Source organism: Passer domesticus, chromosome Z, assembly GCF_036417665.1.
Source record: "Passer domesticus isolate bPasDom1 chromosome Z, bPasDom1.hap1, whole genome shotgun sequence".
Classification (NCBI taxonomy): Eukaryota; Metazoa; Chordata; class Aves; order Passeriformes; family Passeridae; genus Passer; species Passer domesticus.
The window spans coordinates 27,540,970-27,560,702 of NC_087512.1; the positions used below are offsets into that span (position 1 = coordinate 27,540,970).

The 19,733-nt window shown below is 42.7% G+C and overlaps 1 protein-coding gene across 3 annotated transcripts in view; it reads left to right on the plus strand.

Annotated features, from left to right (window-relative positions):
• Positions 1 to 19,733, plus strand: part of KANK1 (KN motif and ankyrin repeat domains 1) — a 128,858-nt gene that overhangs the window by 7,324 nt on the left and 101,801 nt on the right. Inside the window, exon 2 of one of the 3 annotated variants that reach the window (XM_064403120.1) lies at positions 15,851 to 15,956. The exons of 1 other annotated variant lie outside the window; for it this stretch is intronic. The gene's annotated coding sequence lies outside the window, so the exon portion shown is untranslated. Of the gene's footprint in view, positions 1 to 3,116; positions 3,216 to 15,850; positions 15,957 to 19,733 lie in introns of all 3 variants that reach the window. One more of the 3 variants, XM_064403121.1, reaches the window with a different exon arrangement.

Here is a 19,733-nt window from a genome sequence, read left to right on the forward strand (position 1 = left end):
GCCGTTGTGCAACAGATAGCTTCAGTGGGCATTGTTTACATTTCAGATACCAAACCAGGGTGAAAATCAGACTGTTCATTCATTGCGACCTGCCATGTAGCTGAGTGTTAGTGCACGTCCCTTCAGGCTCCATTAGCATGAGTTAACTTTGTAATTGGGTTTCTGGGGCAAACAGGGACAGGAAGCAGAAGTAATTTGGCAGGCCAGGCTTAGCTTTTTTGTTCTGTGTGTTGTAAGTGCACAAGAGAGCAGAAGTAAAAAATGGGTGCAGAATGGCTGGAGAGATCCTAACAAAGCAGAGGACAGTTGCCAAAAGTTGATCTGGATGTTATGGAATATCGTGGAGCTTAACCCAGGTGGGACTTTACAGCTATATTTGAAGCAGAATTTCCATAGCTTCCTGTGATTTTCAGAGCCCTTCTCTTGCTGCTCTGTATTATTCAGCTGTCTGTCTGGCAGTAGCACTTTGCCTTGTAGAGTCTAGCAACAGAAAATTGCTTGCTAGCAACAGAAAATTCAGGCTTGCTGAATAAAAAGCAGTTGTCACTATTCAGTTTTGAAGCTGCTTCACAATGAACTTAATGGAAATGTAAGTTTTGAAGGTGCTCTAAACTCTGTTCATAATAACTGGTTTTGCACAAATAAACCCAAGAAGAGAGGGGGAAAAATCCAAACCAAACTGTAAAATGCTAGAGTTCCTGAGTAGGGGAGACAGGTTTTGGTGTTTTTTCTTCAATTTTTTAAGACATTGAAAGTCATTTGGCTGTTTTCAGGTGTTCAGTTTGGGTTTACAGGAACGTGATTAGAATTAAGCTGCTTTATGATATTTTTTTAAAACCACACTTCACATTTTTCAGTTAATAACTTCACTTTTAAAACAATAGTCTTTTTCCCAGACTAATCTTAAGACTCAGAAAATGCAATACAAGAAGAGATTTTTAGCTTAAGTTCCATTCCTTCCTGATATGTGGGGCTGAACTTGTTTGTAAACTTTGAAGTTGCTGCTTTTTGGATTTTTTTTTGTTGGGTTTTTTTTCCCTTTGTTTTGGTTTTGGTGGGGTTTTTTTTGCCTTTTTGTTTGTTTGTTTGGGTTTTTTTGGTTTTTTTGGGGTTTTTTTTGGTTTTTTTCCTGATGATAAGCTCTTGAAGGGTTTTCTTTCCTCAGATGAATGTTAGTCTTACTCTGGCATCACTGACCATTTCTCAACTTACATTTTACCAGCAGCCTTCTCAGGCAGCTTTCTGTGCATGACAAGTCAGTAACATTCGAAGGGGAGATATAATCAATCACCTGCAAGACCAAGGTGAAATCGCTCTAAAACAACGAGGTGCTGGAAATGATGCAGGCGTGATTAGCTGCAGTTTATGTATCTTGTTAGCATAGTTAACTGGGCCGACAAACTTGATGCATGCTTCTTGGTTTGTTCTTAGTGGTGTTATGGGCTGCTTTACGCATGGGGGTTTTTTTGAGTAGACAAGGGTTCTGATGTGTGTAGTGCAAGTTGCCATCTGTGATTTAGCACCGAGTCTTTGTCTCCTTTGTGTTTTTCTAGCAGTTTCTCATCCCATTACTACTGCTGCTTGTGCCCACTGTCGTGTTTTTAATCAGTGTTGCAGGATCACGTAAATGAAAATACTAGTGGCTGCCGGGAGCCTTGCCGTGGAGGAAATTTAAGGAAAACAAGCCCCTCTTTGTATCGGTGCACACATCATGACTGTCACGAGTTGTGCGGTAGGCGTGCTAAGGAGATGCAGTCAGTGCTCACGCCGAGACGCGGCGCTGGGAGGTGCAGCTCCTGGGAGGCTGCTGCTCCTGCCAGATAGCCAGTGCCCTGTCACTTAGGGGGTGGACTGGGATGTGGGGATCAAGACAATGTGGTCGAAATTAAATTGAGTTCTTCAAGAATCTTATAAATAAGCAGTTGACAGAGTATTGTTTGCATTGGGTAATGGGGTTGTTGGTTTTGGCTGAAGTAGGCTTGAGAGGGTTTCAGGACTGTTACCTGTAGCAATTCCATCTTTTGTTGGCCTGGGGCAGAGAAGGTCTGTGCACGTACAGCTGAATATCTGGCTCAGGAAGTGTTAAGTTCATAGATTTATTAGTCTTAATGCTGGTATATTTTTCATGCATGCAACTAGCCAAAAAACCAGGACGGCCTGCAGTTTGTTTTAGGGGGTAGAGATTAGTGACAGTTTTATTGCAAAGCTACATTTGTAGTTTTGTTTCCACAAGCACGGGGTGACTGGGACAGGAAGGGACCTTTGTTGGTTCGCAGTCTGCAGTTGAGCCTTTTGACCCCTCCACAGACCACCCCCCACTTAAAAGGAGCCCTGCAACTCCTCAGCAACCCCGGCTGCCTCTTGGTCTTCTTGTGTTGTTCCCCTGGTAGCCCCTCCCATCCCTCTCTCCCGAGCAGCAAAGCCCCCTGGCCCCCAGTCCGCATTGCTCACATTCCCGAGCTCAGTGGGATGAGGGAGGTGGCTAAGCTGGTCCTCTGCTCTGGCTTGGAAACCACTGTTGTGAAAGCAGCCTGCCTGCTCCTGTCCTCCCTTTATATCCATCAGAGCCCTCCTGCCCACATAGCTCACATTCCGGAGCCGAATTTCATTTGGGATGGTGTTTTGCTTTGGAGGCCGTTCCTGCTTGGTAATAAAAGTTTCCTTGTAGCTACATCTTCATGGAAGAGCAGCAGCTTATGTCCCCCTTTTTAACGCACTTGGTGGTTGTTCTGGGTTGTCCAAGGTCTCTAGATGCAGCAGTGAGGAGAGTGTGCAGTAAGTGGCCAGAGGTTTGGCTGTGCACGGGCTGAAGGAGAATGTTGGGGTCCTGGAGGAGACACCACTGGAGCTGGTGTCTGTGGCTTTTGTGTAGGGAGGAAGTTTCATTGTCATTTCAGTTAAAAGACTTTTCCTTCCCACCTCCTCCTCCAAGCAACTTGCTAATTTACATCACAAAAGTGAACCAGGGTTGTCTCCTTACTGTGTTTCAGAAAATAACAATTGTCTTCAACTCTTGAGTGAAAATGACACGATTTATGGGCTGCTTTATGCATAGTGGTGCATTCAAGTATAACTGTTAATTGAACTGCCTCATATTCTTTTATCACAATGTCCAGTTACAGCTAGTCTTTCATCAGTGCTGAGAGAGTTTCATTGCAAGGAGGAGAACTGTCTGGCCTGTGATACTGGTGTTGCCCCGTGGAAGAACTAGCTGGGTATGTAAGGCACTTTCCTGCACATCCTGTCTTCAGAAACAGTGGGCTGTTTCCCATGTCTGTTGCTAAGCCAGAGATTCTTTGAGTAAATAAAAAATAGCAATAATGTATTTATACACAGCTAGGAGCACTAACAATTTTCTGTCAGCCAACAGCCATTTGTATCTATATTAAAGCTTAGTCAAACTGGCTTTTTTGGAACTGGAGCATCTCATCACTTTGATTTCAGTGCCGAAGTTGTCAAGCCACAAGGCTGCCCTGACACTCCTGCATAAAGTTGCTGTAAATAGGTGTGTGACCACTGTATATGTACCACAGGTCAGAAGCAGCAGTTACTCCATCTGTGCTTTTTCTCTTTCCTTTCTATTAATCTCTGGACCTTTGTCTAAAGCCCAGAGTATATAGAGACTGCAGGAGGGGCCAGAGTAAGGCATGGAGTCTGTATTCTCTATTGCCCCAAGATTCATGTCTCTGCTATGTTGTAAAATTGTCCTGCTTGTTGCTCTTTTTCTGAATGGAAACACCTTTTGTGTCTGGCTAAACTTTGGAAAAGCATTAGGCCCAAGGAGGAACATTTTCCTTCCTTTGTCAAATAAAATCTTCCCTTGGAACAATGCTTGAATAGTTATGTTGTGCTGTTTGGCCTGTCAAAATCCAGCTATTTTTTTGCCAAAACTAAGGTAAGCTCCAGATAGCACTTAACATGTGCTCTTTCTCAATGAATTACTCAGATAAAAGCACTTGCTAAACCGTGTCTAGACTGCAAAGACCTGGATTTGACTGAATCTAATTAAAGCAGTGGTGGCTTTCAGGTACAGATTTCACTGCAGCATGTTATCCTGGCTTTTGCCAGAAGTAGGCTGGCCATGGCTGAAGTGGTTTTGACCTGAATGCCCAGGTAAATTCAAGTCGGATACCTCTGAACTGGTACTTCTGCCCACCTGCTTAGCCTGCCACAAAGAGAACACCATGTGCCCAGAGTAGGATAGCCAAGCAGCTCATGGCGATACAGGTTTTAGCACAGTCTTCTCAGAAAAACTGAAATCAATTTCCTGCTGGTTTTGGAGAATTAGGTGAATAATTCTGACAGCTACAAGAAAGTTTCTGAGTGCATTGCAGAGATATGAAGAGTCTGAAAACATCCCTGCTAGAAATACTGGTTTTGATACTGGAGGTTAAACATGTTCAATGCACAGCACTAACTAGTCTGTGCTGGCCAGCCACCCTGATGACTAAGCTTGTGAGTTCATTGCCCATCTGTGCCCATTGCCTCATCTTAACTCAGGTTGATTACCAGCTGCTTATTGATTAAGAGGGATTAGGGAAGTCCTGGATGTCTAACACAGCTGGTTTCTCCCATCTCTGAGTAAGTCACTGAGTGGAAGTTGTGGTATTGCCTGTGGATCTCTCCCTGGAGCTGTTCAGGGTAGGTTTTACTGAAGCACAGAGAAGCATAATGTAACTCCTGGCTTCTGATAGTTTTACCTCGTGGCCTTGAACGTTTGCCCAGACATGTCTGTGAAGCATCTTGGCTGTTCTCATGCTTTTGCTATTCCTCTGTCTCAGCTCTCCGGACTCCTTTTATTTCCTGTAACTTTTCTATCTAGTGTGCACTTTGTTCAGTGCCCATCAAGTCATGCCTGTTCCTCCTCTTTCAGCCTGCTCCTGAATGCTTGCTCTGTTCAAAGTCTAAGACAATACCAGAAAAGGGGGGGTCACCATGAAGAAAATGGAAGAAATAAAAGGGAGAAGTGAAAGAGCTGTCTCTGACAGAATTCAGGCTCCACTGTCTAATCTGACAAGTATAATTTTTCCTTGAGAAACTGTCCTTTGCTTCACATTTTCAGCCTGTCATCAAATTTCTGCTAGTTTTGAACTTTGTCTCATGAGGCTATTGCAGGAGCAGGAGTAATGAGCCAGTAGTGCAATTCCTTTTCTTGTCATTAGAAGTGGAGGGGTGAAAAAAAATATTCAGCTGCCTCTCACTGTAACACAGCAGCACAGCAGCAGTGGGTGACTGCCATGACTTTTTAGGCTGTTGCAGTCTTACAAAATGTTCTAGTTTGGAAATGAAAAAATAAGATATACTGGACTATTCTTAGTACCAAGTTCAATGCTCAGCATTGCAAAGAAAGTTTGTGTAGCTAATTAAAGGTATACATACCACTTCTTGGCAGTGTGAAGAGAACTTTTCTGGTAAGGAATGTTGGCATGACCTTGCCTTGTCCCCGAGTGTCTGAGAACTTGCATTTTTGTCATCTTTTCAGCAGAACACAACCTGGAATAAACCACATAGTGGCTAGGGGTCACAACACAAATGTGCCATGCTTGCTTTAGTGAGTTCTCTTCTTTGCAGCTGATAGTAGGGGCTGTGGATTAGCCCCCTCACTGCCTTCTCCTCTGGCCATGGGCTGTGAACCGTGCTCTTTTAAGGTCTTCCTGCTTGCTGCAAGAATCTGGTGTTTTCTTAACTGTGAACACTATTCTAGGCTGATTTATGTATGATTTTTTTTTAACAGATCTCTTGATTTTCTTTCACTGTTAATATGCTAATTCACAGCTGGTTGTTACAGGACTGAATATGTTCTGGATCAAGAATAGCCCCAGTCTGTGTTGGGACTATTCCTGTATGAATTATGTTTTGCTGCTGTGGAAAGAAGGCTGTTGTGCTGTATGATTGATTTGCAATTCATCTTGCATGGCCCAGTCAGGACTCAAGTTGGATGGTGCTGATGGATGAGGTGATTAGTGCTGATGTTGAAGATGGAGTTACAGGTAAAGAGGTTCCTAGCTCCACGGCTTCTTACCATGAAAAAAGGGGCAGTATTTGTCTTGCTATACTGACATACTGAGCTTCTCTCTGATCTCTAGGAAGTCTCCAATTTCCTTGATCCCTTCTTCCCTTCTTGAAAACTTCATTTTACATCATTATTTTAAATTTTTTTTCTTTTTCTTCGGCATGAAGGAAAACCTTCCTTACTTTTGTCGTGCTGTCTATTGGAAGTGACAGAAATTGCATCAGAGCCTGGATTTTTTTTTTTTTTTTTTTTTTTTTTTTTTTTTTTTTTTTTTTTTTTTTGGTAGATGAGTTTGTATTCCCTAAGGCTCTGGCATTTATCAGCCCTTGTTCATGATGGAAGTTGCAGGTCATTGAGATATTTTAACTCCTGACCTAATAGCATGTGAGTGTTTGCCGTTGCCCAGTTTGCTCAATTCCCTGTTTGGTCAGCAGCTGGGGAGCTGCTGGGAGCGTGGCTGGCCTTGGCTGCAGCTCACGCACAGAGCTGGCTTTGGTGACAGAGCAGGAGCTGCGGGGCTGGAATGCTGTCGGTGCGCGGAGCCCGGGGGCAGGCAGGCAGGCAGGGTGGCACACACAGAAGGCTGATGATGGGATGTGAGCCTGCAGTGGGAGCTGCTGGCTGCCGAGCACTGCCGTCCCCATACCTGTTCCCTTGTGCTTGCTGAGGGGTAATTGTAAACAGCCATTTCCCTTTTTCTTTGTAGGTCTTTCTTTTGGTGTTCCTTTTAACCCAGATTCTTCCTTCAGCTTGCCAGTTACTTATAACTCCTAATTCCGGTTTAATGACTTTTTTGTGTCTGGGGATTGTACTTTATTTGCATCACAACAGAGCCCTGTGAAAGGCTTGCAGTAATGTCAGCTCTGGATCTGGTGCTGGGCAGTTCAAAGTGCCAGGCATGAGTTTTGTCAAGTTGGTCCCTTTGTGCTGCAAGGTTTGAAGATACTGATCTCGTTGGAAGTAGGCAGGTGGCAGGTCAAGCAGCACATCTGAGAGTTGCCTGCCGAGAAAACTTGTTTTAATGAGAAAGAATAGAAAAGTAACAAGTCTGTCACAAGGAGAGATTTCAGAAGTTCAGTTTTATGACATCACTAATAAAAGTAAGTTAATAAACACCAACACACCAAGAGCATCTCAAGGGTTAGTCAGTCTCTTTTATTTTGTGTATTATGGCCTATTGATTTAATGAGATTGTAGAACCAATTTCTCAAAGCCTGGTAATAAAACACATCAGTTAAAGTGAGGCTGAAGTTTGGATGAAATTATTTAGTTTTGTGGACTGTTTCTTTCAACACCTTGGATTAATAATGTTTGGGTTTTGGGTTGTTTTTTTTTTTTTTTAATTAAGAATTCATCATACCTGAACTATGTAGCAAAATATGCTTCTAAGCTGCAACCCCCCCAAGCTGCATTTCTTTTTAATTGCCAAATGTTCTATTTGCCAGTAGAAGCATGGGAAAATATTAATAACTGACAGACTATCTGATGAAGAATGTTGAAAGAAGTCTGCTAGTATCAGGACTTTTTTTATGGTTATGAGTAACTGTGAATGCTTCATTTTAGTAGGAAAAAAGGAGATACTACTAAACCTCAGTTCTGCCTTCACTTTTCCCAGCTGCAGTCTCAGATCTTTGTTAAGCTCATTTTTTGTTTTTGTCTCGCTCAGCTCAGGCCCAAAGGTTTCGAATGGGTCATTTCATTTGGAAATTTTTCAGTTTCTAAACATGCTTTGGAGAGCAAAGCAAAAAAACAAAACAAAAAAACCCTCCTCTAATACACAACACCCCCAGCTGTAGTACATCCAACAAGTTTTGCAATACTTCAGTACTGCCAGAGTGTCCTGCAGTTGCTTGCTTTCCTTTTGATGAGTTTTAATGGGTCCCTGTTCTGTTAGCTTGCTTCAGATAGGTAGCAAGAGAAGGACTTGCCTTTCCAGAAGGAAACTTCTCACATGCTGTGAATGCAAATACAGCGTTTGCTCCCCTCCCACCACCTAAATCTTTCCTCCCAGGCTTTGTGGGATTTAGTGCCAGCTCACAACACAAGTGTGACAGCTGGTTAGTGTCCAAAGTCCTTTTTGTTGTTTCAGCTTTAATCAGGAAATGATTTGTCAGAGGATCAAAGCACTCTTGGCTGAATTAACTGTTTTTTGCCAAACTGTAGCTTTGATGCGTATGTAAATATTGTCTGATATTTATTGGGACGGAGTGATCCTTGCACAGGAGTGATTTTGGGCTATAACCCGAATAAAACTGGGCTTGACACTGCTAATTGTGCAGAGCAGCTTGCATAGACTGTTAGAGATCACATTTGGAAATTAGATCAGGTGTGCCAGTAAGTTGCATGTATGTGGCAAAAGGTCTATTAGCTTAATTCTGAAAGCCATTGTAGACTCTTTGCCTCCCCTTCTGCCTCTGTTTCTGAAAGCCAGTTGCATGTCACTTGGCCCTGTTGGCCTTTGGAGGCTTTGTGACATTGTGGGGATGTGACTTCTCCTGTGCACTGCTCTGAGGGCTTCTGGGAATTGCAGGGTTTGCAGGTGCTCATTGTGCCATGCAAAAATGCAGTGAAGTAAGACCCCCTGGGAGGACTTGGCAGTGATCACAGCTTGTATGTCTGTGCGTTGGCAAATATTTTATTGGCAATGCCATGCTGTGAGAGTAGAGTGAGGGAAGGGGTGAGATCCTGTGCCTGGGATTCCTTTGCTCCCCAGGTAGTTGTTGGGACAGGTGTGTACGTGTCTCTGCAGGTGACAGTGCTGGTGGGAGAAGCATGAGCTGCAGGCACAGAGGGGGGTGGTCTTCAGCTAGGGAATGTGTTCTGTGAGGAAATAAAGCTGAGTAAGGTTGTGTTGATGCCTGAGGAGAAGGTGGGCAGGGGGAGGTCAGGGTGCAAGGCAGTGAGGTGGTGGCTGGGTAACATCAGTCTTCAGAAGCTGTTATAAGAAAGTTTCTTGGGGGCAGGGGTGGTGATTCTTTTTGTCCATGAGAGCACACAGCTCTAGATGGCTATTTGAGACAGCAGTCCCATTATGAAGGATGGACACATTCTCTTCAATATTTAGGAATCAATTGGATTTTTTTTTCTATAAAAATTGTATTTGGGTGGAACATACCCAAAACGCAAGTCGCACTTTCTTTTCCTGCTCTCTGATTTGAAATGCCATGTTTCTCAGTCACCCTAAAGTAATTCCCTACCCCGAATGTAGAGGGAACACATCTCCTCTCTGGGCAGGAGGGCCCGGCCCTGCTCTCCAGAAACAAATGGATGATCCATTGCATGGTGGCTCAGCTGCCGGGATCTCTCAAGCATCTGACACCTCTTCTTGACTCCGTATGGAAGGAAAAGAAGGCATGGAAATCTGCTGTGGCAAACTCTGCTCTGCTGCCTGCAGTGCCTTTGGGCATTTGAATGGCTTGTGCTGCACCACTGTGTAGCTTGAAGGAGGGGGGTTTGTGCTCTGGAGAAGGGAGAAGAAAATTGGTTGTACGTGGTGAACTCCATGATATTGAGTTGGTGTCTGTCTGGTACGCCTGAGGGAGAAATGGAAAGAAATGCATGGTGTCAGGATGCCTGATGGATGTGAGAAGAGTTGGATCGTGGCACACAGAAAAGACATAAAGTGAGATGTTAATCAGTAACAAGCTGAGTCATCTTGCAACAGCTTGCAATGCCAAGTAGAGATGTACACAGCACAAAAGGAAGGAATGTGCACAAGTGTGTTTATTCCAAGTATGGAAGGACTCGCCCTCATTCTTACACTCAAACCCGGGGCATTTTATTACTTTTGAGAAGTAACAGAATGTAGTAGGAAATGTGTCCCTATGCCTTTTGTTCCCTGTAATGTTCTTCAGATGGAATAGCCTTGTTAGGAAATGCCTGATAATCAATCAGAGGGCAGCTGCTTACCCAGCCTGTGTTCTGGACATCAGCGTTCTTGATCCAGCCTGCTACATCTTCAGGGTCTTTTAAATGACCTCTTCCTCATTTCTTGTCCAAAGAAAGCCAGTCAGTTTGTCAGAGAAGAGCTTGAAGAGCTCATTAACCTAGAATGATGTGTCTTATAATGAAGGTCTCTCCTTTAAAAGGAAAGAAAGCAGAACAAATAGTAATCCTGTTGTTTGCCCAGCACAAAGTCTGTTTTGTTTCAAGGAAGTACCTGGTCCTTGACATTTTCATTTTCTTATTGTTGGCTCTGAATTACTCACCTGAGACTGAGCTGCAGGTGTCTTCAGGTTTGAACATTCTTGCTTCTCAGATTTCAATGAAATGTGTGTGCTGTAAGACCAGAAACTATAATTTTATTTTTTTTTTTGGTGGCTGAAATTGCTGTGTGGGTGGGTACAAAGCAAAGGATGGGGACAAAGGGATAAAAACTTTGTGTGAGAAAGCACAGCTGGCTAGGCTGCACATCTCCAGTGCATTGAGCTCTGTGTATCTAGAGGGTGATAACACGCAAAACAAAGATAGTTTCCATCGCCTGTGTTTGTCCAGTTGGCCTGTTGCCCACTTGTGCTCATGCAGTTGTGAGGATGTGGTCTTGGTGCTCCTGCTTCACTCTGGGTAAAGCAAAGATGGAGAGAAGTAGTGCTGGGTGTTACTAATGTAACTGGAAAAGGGCAATGAGATTAGAGGTACTTTGGGTGTGGCACAAGTTTATAGCTTGTCCTTCCTCATTAAAAAAAAAAAAAAAACCCCACAAAATAATAATTTAAGAAACTCTATGGTTATTGTCCTAGCTAAAATGAGGGACACCTCAGTCATAAACGGACTGAAAAGGCAAAATGTATGTTGGATTATTGAGTCTTTGTTCAGGCAGGTGAAGGTTTTATTTACATTTTTAATGATTGTGGTATCCCTTTGCCACTCCAAAATGCTACAGCTGAGTGCAGATGTTTCAGAGAATACTTGACTTCTGGATGTATCTGCCTAATGACAGCCCGGAGTTTTGACTTTTGCTATTAGTACTTCTGTTGTTTGTGTTGTGATGGTACTAACAGAGCAGTATTTGCAGAATGCCTGAGATCCATAGTATGAAAAGTGTGCTGAACTCTTTTTGTGGAGTGTTTTTTCCATTGTTTCTTCTGTGTGACTCATCTCTTGTTTTAGTGCTATATCCAAGCAGCTTTTTTTAGCCTTTGATCCAAGATAACTGACACTTAGAACAACAGAATCTTGCTTCCTTGGTTTTAAAGTGTGTTAGCTACCCATGTCTTAAACTGGCATGTCACTTGCAACTGCATTCTGGTCCTGCCCTTACAGCAAGGCATCTCTACCCTGTTGCAACTTGTTCAGAAATAGTTTATTTCAGGGAGACTTGTTCAACTAAGAGATATGAGATCTCCTCTCATTATACGTTTGAAAGCATCTATGCCTTTGGCATGTTGACCTCTCACCAAACTCAGAGTGCAAGGTAAGTTGGTGCTCTGAAATTTAGTCAGGCAAGAGCAATGGTGCTTTACTTTCACTGCTTCTTGCTGCTGACAGAGAAAATCTTGAGGTGATTGTGTCTTTTTAATGGCATTTTTCAAAACAAATGAAGCCAGTTCTTAAAATGCTATCACGTGCTTATTCGTAGATAGGCACATACTCTGCAGCTAGAAGCTTTACAGTGCCTGGGTGAGGAGGAATTAATTATCAACCTTCTTGCTAGGTGGTGTCCTCTTTCACTGTTCTCAGATTGCAAAGGGTAAGAATGAGAAAAAAGCCTACCTGGTTATCTCTTTTCTTGATTTCATGTTGGCCCACCCCAGACAGATTATGCCTAAGCGTTCTGGGTGGAGTTCAGTTAAAGTTTCCACCAGACAGGGCCTTTGCAGCGTGCCATTCCCACCTTGCACACTTTGCCTGTCCGTGCTGTCCTTTGGCTGCTGCAGTCCTTGTCGGTCACTGCTGGGAGGTTCTGGGGACAGGGGGCATGACTGCTGCAGCATGAAGGGCGAGAATCAGCGTTGTCACTGCAGGCTGCAGCTTTGCCTGTGCCCGTGGGGTTTTATCAGGGAGTTACTGTGGCTCAAGGGCTGAAAAACCAAACACTTTCTCCAAACCCTCGCTCTCTCTGTGTAGAACTTCACTGTTACAGCAAGAAGTCACTTTCCCTTGGCTTCATTTTGTTCACTAATTATTTCTCTAAGAAGGCAAGTCTTTAATTACTATTTTGATAAGCATGGATATTTGTTGAGAATAAAACATGAAAGTAAATATTTCAACCTTTTTCCACCTACACAGGAAAAATGGAATTCCTGCAGCTACCTTTAGAAAAACAACTTTTCACTTACAGTTGTGGTAGAAGCTGTTTTGTGGCAGCGTGTCTTTGAGCGTATCTACATGTGTCCCCTTTACCTCCCTGAAACTTGTTGGTACTATTGTTGCAGGAGGTTTTTTGTTTATAGTACAGCTATATTAGCACTGTAGCAGGGTACAGGCTGCTACTCTTGACCCCTGGGGTTTCTGTGAAGGTCACAATGGAGTAGCTGGAATTCCTGCCTTAATTACATTGCAGTGGAATATCCATGCTGGTTTTCCCAAAAGATTAACAGAATGATGCTGCACTGCTTTGAAATGTGATCTCAGAGCATCTAGCTCTCAGGACAGCTTCTTTCATGTTTAACACATGCATGGATTTTGTGTATTTTTAAATGACTAATTACTACTTCTTGGAGACACTGGTTGTTTGCTATTCCTTCTGTCTTTCTTACCAGAAGCCTTCAGTGCTCTCCTGTGGAGTAGCAGGGAAGAGTAGGACTTTGTTTCCCTGGTTATATTTTGATGTAGCTAAACTGCAGCTATTATGCAGTTGCTGTAATATACAGTAAAGTACAGCTCTACAGATTTGAAGAACAAATACACAAAAAAATTGTCCAGTGGTTAGGCTTGATAACTGCAGAAATGCCTGCAGAATTGCAGCAAAACCGAAGACAGAGACGTTGCTGTTCTGGGACTTTGGGGAAAGCATGCTAGAGAGAACTCTATGCCTTTCTCTCCTTATATATAGCTTGACTCCCAGAGCAAGTAGATTCTTGGCTTCAATCCAGCTATGCTGTGAAATGTGGTGTCAAAGTATCTGCTCTGTTGTGAGCTATTGGTTTATCGGTCATTGGCCCTAGCATGGTCAACAAAGCAGGGACATATTGTAGGTGCCCCTCTTTGATGCAGTGTCTGTGGTTTTCTCTGTGCTCTGGGTCTGGAGTGGTGCCAGAGTACCTCAAGATGATTTGTCTTTGTCTTAACTTCTGTATGCTGAGAGCACTTCCAAACTGGACTGCACTTCCAGGGAAAATATGAACATACCTGTTTTCTCTGCTGGTTCCCCCCAAAGCAGCTTAGTCTCCAGTCATTCTGGAAATAGTCTTTCTTTTAATGACTATACAAGGCTCTTTCCTTTTTTCCCTCAGCACATAGATATTGAGAAGGAAGACTGGAACACTTGTTTATGCACCTGAATTACCCCTCCTTCCTATTACCCCAAATCCTCATGTGCATACAGACAGACAATACATGGCAACTTTTTTTTGGATGGAAGCCCACAATAATACTGTTTTCTTTCTGTCACTGTTGATGAAAGTGTCACGAAGGCACTTGCTGCAGGGCAGAACAGAGAGATGTTCATGTTTCTAGTGTGTACTCCAGATGTTTATGCAATGTGCCTAAGCTTGCTGTGGAATACAAAATATTTGTGAAAGGCCCCCAGGTCTATCCATGGATAAGCTATTTGTCCAGGTTTTCTGAACAAAGCAGGAGAGAGAGCTTAACTGACAAGCTCTAATTAGCTCTGTTCTCTACAGCTCTTTCCCAGGAGAATGGCTTGGGGAAGGTTGTTATCAAATGACTTTGAAACTGGAAAACCATAATGTTGACTTTTCCCTTTATTTGTGTTTACTGGAATAGCAAATACTAAAACAGACTGGAGAAATTCCTGCTCTTAAACACTGGCAATTAAATGATTGCAACAAACATTTGATGCAAACTCAGATCTTTGTTCTGTTTCCTCTCTTCACCACAAGCCACTTTTTTTACTTGAAGCATTTTCATTGCATAACTTAGACCTTTTGAATAGATATTTTAGATAATGCTTAAGATGGTCACTCTGTCATCTTTTAATTATTTTTTAGTTTATGTGGAAGAGGGAGAGAATCTTCAAAATAAAGCTGTCCACAGTTTTTATCAGTTTGTAAGAAAATACACAGGTGTTACACTCTGCATAAACCATTGTTTACAAAAACATATTTAAAATCTACCAAAAAAATCTCCAGCAAGTTCTGGTTATATGGTGAAAACAGCACTGACCAGTTCTCATTATCTTGAGATTTCAAATAGATGTGGAAAATACTGCTCTGAAATTTTACTTTTTATGAGGTTGCTGTGGCAGCTTGTATTCCCTGATATACATGGTTATTCTGCATAAAGAGAAAACATGTTGTTAATCAAAACACAAAATCTACAAATCTACAAAATCTGACTTAAAATATCAAGAGGGTTGACTGTGTGCATTGCTATGATTTCCAAAGTTTTGGAAGTATTATAATGATGAACAAGATGCAGGGAGCTGGACTGCTTGGAAAACAAAACAGAAAAATTATTCCAGAATTATTCACGTGTCATTGCTGGAACGGTGTTCCGGATGCATGCATTGTCCCTAATGTCTGGGGAATTAGCTGAAATTAATACCTTGTATTCCACATGTATTTGTGGCAAGCACCAGGAGTTAAATGAGCTGAATCAAGGACACTGGAAGTTCCATTGTAGGAAAGGGGTTTAGTCAGGTCAGTTGCCCAGAACAGCAACACGTAGGTGCTGGTATCAAAATAATTTCAGGAGCAATTGGGTTCAGAATAGCTGTAGGTATTACTGCATCTCACTTAGTCAGGAGTGCAGCCAGGTCTTGATTTTGAGGAGTATGAGAACTTAGCTAGAGAAGACTGTTATTTGACATGTGTGTGCTGTTGTTCTCTCTTGTGAACAGCTTTTTCTCCCTTTTCAAAAAAAAAAAAAAAAGGCATTTTGTCTTGTTAGCCTTAAAAAGTACTGAAAACCTTAAAAGTACTGAAAATGTTATATATTTCACAGCTCCAGCTGTGAATATTGGTTTGTAGTGTTTCATTTTTCTTGGAGGTGGTTCCGCCACCCAAAACTTGAAAGGTGATTGCTGCTTTATCCTTGAAGGGAAGACAAGGCTATATAGAGAGGACACTCAGTATGCCTGGTGTGGAGGGGGAAATGCCATAAGCATAGGCAGCCATGCTGCAAGAAGTGGATGCCTCTGGAGTCAGGAGCAAGCATGGTCTCTTTTCTTTGTGCTTCATCTGCCTTCATCCAGTGGGTTTTTATCCCACCCAGCCCTGTGGATTGGTTCTGCCAAAGGTCCCTGGGTTTGCTGAGGAGCAGGCAGGCAATACACAGGTGTGTGAAGCATCACCCTGCAGGGACGGGTGCATGATGAGTGATGGGATGTAGTTGGTGTTACAGCAGGCATCCTTAGAAGTGCCACATGAATGGATGCAATGGGTTTGTGGGGTTGAAGGAAAAGAAAATTACAGTATTGTCAGTGGTGGGCACTATGGTCAAAAGTCATGGTTTAGCCCACTGAAGTCTTGGTTTGGATTTGGCAGCACTTAACATGTGCAGCATTTAACATATGCACAGTTAAGTCCAGAGAAAATTTCTCTGGCCCTAAGAAATTTTGTTCTCCTGAGACCTCATGAAAAATTTTCATAATGGATGGTTGGGGTATGATCTAAGCCTGGAGTGTCAGTGTGACTTTTCCATTCATATTGGTTTACGGATGAAAGAATGTGTGGCAAATACCCAGAGTAATTATGCATGTTTCTAATGTTTCAGCTTGAATAATACCGCCCACCTTCCCAGAGAGGTCAAGTTACTGTTTCAGGCATTGCAGTTAAATAATGTACCGTGTGCCAGAGAGAAACGGTGGACTAACAGCCCTGTAAGTTTTTAATACAGTTTTTTTTTTTTTTTGCTCTTTCAGGAAATAGTGAAATCAGATTAGGTTTGTGTCACTGGGTAGGTTTTGGATTTACAATCTAATGGACTATTTAAAATATATCTGAATGGGAGAGTGCTTGTGGCTTGTAGTGGTGATTTGTTTTTGAATAGCAGTACTTAATGTTGAAGGAGTATTAAAGTGTGTGTGTGTGTGTGTGTGCGCACCTGGTCGGTGTCTCTTTATGGTGCACAGACTGTTTGCAAACTGCTGCAGCAACACAGACAGTCCCACACAAGTCAAATTCTGCTCAGCAGAAGCGGTAGTGGGACAACAATTTAATTGTTGGTGATTTTTCATCCATGGTGACCTGGTGTACCTGTAAGTATGCTGAGATGATAAAGCAGCGTTGCAAAGCTTGTGCTTTTTCATCTGCATTCTGTGCTCTGCCTCCCCTGCCTTTTGCTGGCTGCCTTTGCAAATGGGAGCCTACAACTTTTCAGACAGAGATGGTTGAGGTTCACATTGCTTAGTGACCTTTGGGTTTCATGCACTGTGTGGGTATATGGAAATTTTGCATGTAGGTGGCATTTTTTAGCAGTTCAAGAGAAGCACACAGTGACAATCACACTGTGTGTACGTGTGTTTTCCACAATCTACTTTAAAGGATTGTTGTTAGACTACAACCTTAATGTCCATGAGCTGGAGCATGAAAATCTAGTGTTTAAGGTTTTAGAGAGGGACAGCGGTGTTCTGTATGTGGAGAGAGAGAGAGGGTATATTAATATTATAAGGAGAGATTCACTCCTTATTTTTTTGGCAGAAAGGACATGAATATTAGTGGATAAGAGGCTGGAGCTGACCCAGCCATGGGCACTCCCAGCCCAGAGAGCCACACGTGTGCTGGGCTGCATCCAGAGCAGGGTGGGCAGCAGGGCCAGGGAGGGGATTCTGCCCCTCTGCTCTGCTCTGCTGAGACCCCACCTGCAGGGCTGCAGCAGCTCTGGGGTCCCAGCACAGGAAGGACATGGACCTGTTGGAGTGAGTCCAGAGGAGGGACACTAAGGTGGTTAGGGATGGAGCACCTGTGAGGAAAATTGGAAAGAATTGGGATTATTCAGCCTGGAAAAGAGAAGGCTTTGGGGTGATGTGATTGCTGCCTTTCAGTATCTGAAGGGAGCCTGCAAGAAAGATGGAGGGGGATTTTTTACAAGAGCATGTACCGACAGGATGGGGGAAATGGATTACAACTGAAAGAAGGTAGGTTTAGATTAGATATAAGAAAAAATTCTTTACTGAGGGGATGGTAAGACACTGGAACAGATTGCCCAGAAAAGTTGTGGATAGTCCATCCCTGGAAATGTTCAAGGCCAGGCTGATTGGAGCTTGGAGCAAGCTGGTCTAGTGAAAGATGTCCCTGTCCATGGCAGGGAGATTGTAACTAGGTATCTTTTAATTCTCCTTCAAGCCAAACCATTTTATGATTCCAAAAGTATTTCCATTTGTGTATGCTGCCTTTAGTAGAGTTCCTGAACAATGCCATTGCTGAATATACAAGCCATGGTAAGTTGGAGAAGAGAAGAACATCCTGACCACCACTACCTGTGTCCTGCTTCTCCTCCCCTTGTCTTCCTTATACTAGGACAAGCTGCTTTGTTTCCTAGGGACACCAACAAATATCTTACTGTGACTGGGTTTGAAGTTTAATTGGAGAAAGCTGTTCTGTTGAGAGCTGGTGGTAGAACTCTGGGGAATAATCTGTCCTTTTCCTTGGAGGCAATATACTTGGTTATTTAATTTTCCTGGTTATTGAACACTTGGAAGTCTTTTTTTTGCCTACCATCTCTCATCTAAAATGTCTGGTTTACTCTTTTGTCTAGAACACAGTGCTGTTGAAGGCATAGGAACATATAGTAGTTATTACAGATTAGTTTGCTTCACAGGAGGTAAATGCAGAATTACCTTATTTTTTTTAGTTGTTCTTCAAGCAATTGATTCAGAACATCTGATGAGACAGCTGTAATATCTTTTTTTTTCTTTTCGTACAAGGAAAACAGTATTGCCATGACAATGGCCCTGAATGATACATGACTTCTGAGGTCCCTTTTTGTTGCAGTCTGCTGTAGTGAGGTGTGTGCAGCCCAACAGCACTGTGCAGCCTGGGATTCATAAATTCATTGTGTTTTCAGAGCTTTAGGCTGAAAATATGATGGAGACTTTTTTTCTCATCTTGTTTCAGTGTCATAACTTCCACGGAACTGTTACCAGGAGTGTGTGGAGAGTGTTGAGGATCATTCCCAAACCCTAGCCCACAGCCCTTCCAAAATTCCCATCCTTTAGGAATACAAACTTTAGAATATCACTAGGACGATGGTCATAAGATCCTCTTGAAAATCCCTAAAGGCAGCTAGGTAACATGCATATGGAAAAGCTGCAAAAATTGACCTGCTCCAGGGTTTGACTTGGTGCCAGAGAAAGATGTGAGCTCTGTTGTTGATTTTTATTCTCACTTGAAGTCTCAGGATGTTTCCTGTCCTTAATGAAGTGGAGCTTCAGCCTTGAAGCCTAGATATGGAGGTGGATATGTGAGAGCCAGGAATTCCCTAAGTTGCAGGTTCCTGGCATGCTTCTAGCTAGCCTGACCAGCTGCCTTTTGTTAGCTCTAGCTGTGTTACACCAGGAAGATGTGTAGTGATGACTAACATTTGGGGACTGTTTTCATACTCTGTGAGGATGGGGAAAGAGCACAAAGAGGAGTTTTTACAGATATTTGCTTTTGTCACTTGAAATCTAGCAACTAAACATTTTCGGGAGTCATAAAATGTTTCAGATCTGCTTCTGGAGATAATATCTATCAGTTCTGTATCTTTAACTGAATTTTAAAGGATAAGATATCTAGTGAAATATCTTCTGCTTTTTAAGAGTTTCCAGATCCCTTTCCCTCCCTCTTCTTGTTCAGCTGATATGGGACCAGAGGAGTAAGCAAGTGGCTCTCCTCAGGAGCATCCTGTGTCTCACCTGGGAACAAGGCGAGCAAGATAGTGTTTTATGATCCCTTTCAGTTTCATTCCCCACCTTTGCAGTTCCTTTTCATTGCAAGACAAAAGAAATACTTTCATGCCCTCTCCTAATCTCTGGTTGCCTTAAGGAAGCAAGCACAGATTCATCATGTCTTTTGTTGCTTATCAGCAGTAATTTATGATACAGTGATGTAAAAAAGCAAAGGATATATCTGGATAAGAGATGCAGTATAGGATATAATTGGTGTATGAAGGAAAGTTTAAAGGAGAAGATAGGTAGCTGAGGGTCTTCCCAGTTTTCCTTCTTTCTTGAATCACTTTTTTAGGTAACTTTATGCCAGTGCTTCTGTTGTGACACCCTCTTCTCGCTCCATTCTTGCCTAACATCAAGTGTCCCATCTAAACTGGCCTTGTTAAACACATCCTGCTTTGGAGCCATAGACAAATCACTATGTTTTTAAATCTGGACTAAGATTTGCTAGCTCAGTTTTGCAGTCAGAGAACAAAGAAAGGACTACGTCTGCATGCACCTGGGGCCTGTATGGGAAAAAAATGCTCACAAACAAAACTTGGGTGTGTTATTGACTTTATCTCCTCAGTCACTGGGTGTGAATCCCTATATTAGTGAAGTCCAAGAGTAAAGATGGGAGAAAAGAAAGTCCTGGGTGAATTCTAGCACTGTCAGTGAAGCTTCATCTCTGGAAGCAGCCTTGGTTGTTGTTCATTCTGTTTCTTTGCCCATTTCTGGTTAAGACTCAGA